Source organism: Lynx rufus, unplaced genomic scaffold (genome assembly GCF_022079265.1).
Source record: "Lynx rufus isolate CCGP_SWC_20201006 ecotype Redwood Valley unplaced genomic scaffold, mLynRuf1.p SCAF_1, whole genome shotgun sequence".
Classification (NCBI taxonomy): Eukaryota; Metazoa; Chordata; class Mammalia; order Carnivora; family Felidae; genus Lynx; species Lynx rufus.
The window spans coordinates 5,112,657-5,117,691 of NW_025814823.1; positions in this window are offsets into that span (position 1 = coordinate 5,112,657).

The window sequence follows — 5,035 nt, forward strand, 5'->3', positions numbered from 1 at the left end:
AGTGCTCCTATGCATCAGCACTCCTGTATCCTCTGGGTAAAGTCCTAGCAGTGCTATTGCCGGGTCATAGGGTAGACCTATTTTTAATTTTTTGAGGAACGTCCACACTGTTTTCCAGAGCGGCTGCACCAGTTTGCGTTCCCACCAACCGTGCAAGAGGGTTCCCGTTTCTCCACATCCTCGCCAGCATCTATAGTCTCCTGATTTGTTCATTTTGGCCACTCTGACCTGTGTGAGGGGATATCTCAGTGTGGTTTTGATTTGTATTTCCCCGATGAGGAGCGACGTTGAGCACCGTTTCATGTGCCTGTTGGCCATCTGGATGTCTTTGGAAAAATGTCTATTCAATGTAAATTAAATACATAAATAAATTATTAATAAAAAAAGAAAGAAAAATGCCTAATCAGGTCTTCTGACCAATTTTATTTGGATTTTTTGGGGGTATTGAGTTGTATAAACTCTTTATATAATTTGGCTATGGTAGTTTCTTATAAAGCCGAACACACAACTGTCATTTGACATAGCAGTTGTCCTCTTGGGCATTCATTTCAGAGAAATGGAAACCTGTCTTTACACAAAAACTTATGCGTGAATATCCGTAGCAGCTCTATTCATCATAGCCAAAATTTGCATGTCTTTCCATGGCCGAAAGGATAAACAAGCTGTGGTATATCCATACCATGTAATACTACACGGCAATACACAGGAACCAAATACTGGAAACACCACAACTGGGGTGGGTCTCCAGGGAGTTGTGCTGGGTACAAAAAGTCCAATTACGGGGGCGCCTGGGTGGCTCAGTCGGTTAAGTGGCTGACTTCGGCTCAGGTCATGATCTTGCGGTCCGTGAGTTCGAGCCCCGCGTCGGGCTCTGTGCTGACAGCTCGGAGCCTGGAGCCTGTTTCTGATTCTGTGTCTCCCTCTCTCTGCCCCTCCCCCGTTCATGCTCTGTCTCTCTCTGTCTCAAAAATAAATAAACGTTAAAAAAAAAATTAAAAAAAAAACACAAAAAGTCCAATTACGAAGACTACGTGTCACCTTATCCTGTTTATATGACATTCATGAAATGTCAAAATTAGAGGAATGGAGAATAGGTTGGTGGTTGCCAGAAATGAAGGAGGGCGTACGGGCAGGAAGGATCAAACGGCAACATGAGAGATCCTTGGGATGGTAAGAATGTTCTGTGTCCTGACTTATCCAATAGCAGTGCCCTGGTTGTGATATTGTGCTATAATTTTGAAAGGTGTTTCCACGGGGGAAAGCTGGGTAAAGGGTACACAGAATCTGTGTTTCTTACAACTGCATGTGGATCTAAAATGATCTCAAAACGTTTCATGAAAAAAAAACTGTAGTGATTTTTCGTCAAAAGAAAATAGTTGTCAAGTTTCAGATCTTGTAATAAACTCTCAGTTTAAGACAGTGGACTGACATTATTATAGTTTCATTGATAGGATGTTTCCTCGGGGAAATTGCATTGTACATCACCTGTTTCTGTAACACGGCAGAGCCTCTGTGTTTGATAAGCTCTGTGCTTGACGCATTACCTCCTGCTTGATGTCATCTTGGCGGGGTCTGGGCCAGGGGTACTCCGTTGAAATTATTCTCATTTTTTATAAACTCGTAGTGAAGGGATCAAAGGCCACCGTCTGCTTCAAGATGATGTGCTCAGCTGGTACTATTTAGTAAAATAATTCTGGGATTATTATTTTTTGCTCATGAGATATCTTTGACTCCTGTCTTCATCTCCCTTTCTCCAAATATATGTTCGGTGTCCGTGTGGCTGAGATATTTTACCAGGTGATGGGAATACAGAGACTGACCAGGGGTGGCCCCCCGGCCTATCTGGAGCTTACCGTTGGCCCAGGGAGGAGCCTTTCAGTCCAGGAAGGGGGACAGAGCTGTTGATTTTAACAAATATGTGCTGAGTGCCCACCGTGTGCCAGGCACTGCTCCCGATGCTAGAAACGCAGCGGTGAGCGGAGCAGGTGCTCTCTCGTGGAGCTTGTGGCCCTAGTGGTTGGATACAACACACGGGGTTGGCGTGCACAACCCTCTTCCTCTGCCTCACTGTGGCACGCATGGCCTGTGACCGCTCGTGGAAGGTAACACTTGCGGGCAGTGCACACGGATGAGTGATGAATCTGTGAGTGTGTGTATGGGTGTGCAGGGTGAGGTGAGCTGTGAGGACGGAACGGAAGAGAGAGCTGTATTTTACAGACTGTGACGTCAGAGGTATCTAGGAAAGAAGCTGCCTCCCTGTTTTATTAAATTTAGGGATTTGGCTTAAATGACAGAAGATTAGCAATGGAGAGCGGGTGGGCAGCCAGCGCACGGACCAGAGACGGAAACCGGAGGAGGACGGCAGATCTTCCAGAAACTGTCCCCAGTGTCCTCCTCCCAGCCCCACCCTGGACCCATCCATGTCCTCTGTCCTCTCCTGGTCCTCAAAGGTGGTTTTTTTTTTTGTTTTGTTTTGTTTATAAAGAGTTCCCGTGTGGACTCAGTTTTCCCATAACCACCTGCCCCACGTGTCAAGGGGCCAAGTGGGAAAATGAGGGCAGCGGAAAGTGGAGAGAGCTCTTCTGTTAGAACGTGTGCCGGGAGGCCTAGCTGGCTGGCGTGTTGAATTAAGAATGTGCAGATCATGACCTGCGGAGTGAGGAGGCGAAGGCCACTTGCCTGAGGCTGGCAGGGGGCTCCCTCAGCCCCCAAGCGCCCGCTTTGGGAAAGTGAAAGCCCTCTGGGTCGTTTTGACCAAAGGTGCGGTTTTGGTACGCTTACACAAAGGGAGGATTCACCAGTGTTATTACCCACAAAGCCCAGAAATGGGGCTGGGGGTGCAGTGAGCTGGGGGGGAGGGCGGTCCTCCATCTGGGGGGGCATGAGCGAGCCGGAGGCAGGGAACAGGGTAGCAAGCACCTGTTTCCTTTAAGGTGGTCAGGGTGGAGGGCAGTAACTTCTGACGACCTTAACTCGAAGGGGTTATTTTATTTTACTTTATTTTATTTTATTTTTTTAATTGTTTTTAACGTTTTTATTTATTTTTGAGACAGAGAGAGACAGAGCATGAATGGGGGAGGGGCAGAGAGAGAGAGGGAGACACAGAATCAGAAGCAGGCTCCAGGCTCTGAGCCATCAGCCCAGAGCCCGACGTGGGGCTCGAACTCATGGACCCCGAGATCGTGACCCGGGCTGAAGTCGGATGCTTAACCGACTGAGCCATCCAGGCGCCCCGAAGGGGTTATTTTAAACGATGCCTCGGGGAAGGCACAGTGGCAACTTTCGGGGCCCTCCCAAGCTCAAGTCCATACGTGACTGTCCAGACCCTGGGTGTGAGTAGGGGAGCCATGCGTAAAATACCCAGGCCCAGGCGGCAACTCAGAAACACAGACGTTGTCTTTCATCATGAAGGGTGGGACGGCGTCTCAGAAATGGCCAGATCCTCCCGTTTCACCGGGGAGAAAGACAGTTCAGAGACATTCCTTGCCTCTTGGTTAATTTCTGACAGGACCAGCTAATCCCCCAAGTCCAGTGTGCTTTTGGCCACCTCCGGTGGACGTGGTTCAGTATCACACCCAAGCTGAACAGAACAGGTTCTGTTTTTGTTTTCTGTTCCTCAGATAGAAAGACATAAAGAGTTAGGCCTAATTGCTCCTGCTTCTGTTTTCTCTGCTGTCTATCCTGTGGGTACTCAGAGCTCTGACTGAGCTCTGTCATGGATCAATTTTGGACTTGGTCTAATGGTCTAGATTGTGTTTGGAACTTTCTTTAAAAAAAAATTTTTTTTTTTAACGTTTATTTATTTTTGAGACAGAGAGAGACAGAGCATGAACGGGGGAGGGTCAGAGAGAGAGGGAGACACAGAATCTGAAGCAGGCTCCAGGCTCTGAGCTGTCAGCACAGAGCCCAACATGGGGCTCGAACTCACAGACCGCGAGATCGTGACCTGGCTGAAGTCGGACGCTTAACCGACTGTGCCACCCAGGCGCCCCGTGTTTGGAACTTTCTTGATGGCAGTATGCATCGGGGTTCAAATACCTAGCTTCAGGATCAGAGAGAATTGGATTCAGTTCTGTATGACGTTGGAAAGCTTCCTTTATTTCTGTTATAGATGTGAATGAAAATTACATTTTGTACCCCATGGGGTGGTTGTGATTAGTAATATATATAAAAGTGCGTGCCTTGGGGCGCCCGGGTGGCTCAGTTGGTTGAGCATCTGACTTCAGCTCAGGTCATGATCTCGCAGTTTGTGAGTTCGAGCCCCGCGTCAGGCTCTGTGCTGACAATTCAGAGCCTGGAGCCTGCTTCCAAGTCTGTGTCTCCATCTCTCTCTGCCTCTCCCCTGCTCATGCTCTGCCTCTCTCTCTGTCAAAAATAAATAAACTTAAAAAAAAAAAAAGTGCATGCCTTAATTATTTGATACATTAAGAGAACTTTGTGATGCAATCACGCTTGTATTGACAATATACAAGGTAAACTCGTACCCTGCATGACCGCGGAATTGGAGGAAACTTCACCTCTCACCATTTCGCCGGGTTAAATCTCACGATGGAGGCCTGCGGAGGACATGAGTGTATGAAGTCACCACTCGAGCATTTAAACATTCTTCGCGTGTCCTTATCCGGGTGTATGTGATCACCCGCCAAGCACTCTGATATACGTAGAGAATTCATCCTCCAGTGTCTCTGGAGACTTTCCCCTTCTGCTCATTTGTCCTACCGTCAAGGCCCTTTTTTTCCCCTACAGGTGGCCAGTAAACACCCTAGTTGACGGCTTCAGTTGCTTAATAATTGATTTAACTTTTACAGCGGATGTTTTACCTTAAACCCTTATCTGACCGAGGTGCCAGCGAGACTGACGTTTCAATTCAAGTTATTCTCCAAAACACTTTGCAGACATTTAGGGGAGGATGTGCATAGAACACCTTTAAAGGTGAGCCTCTGCCTTTCCTTCTTGGATCTTTACATTTACTAAATATAACCTGCGGTCAATGCAGCACTAGATACAAGATCTTATTTACATCCATTTAGGCCGG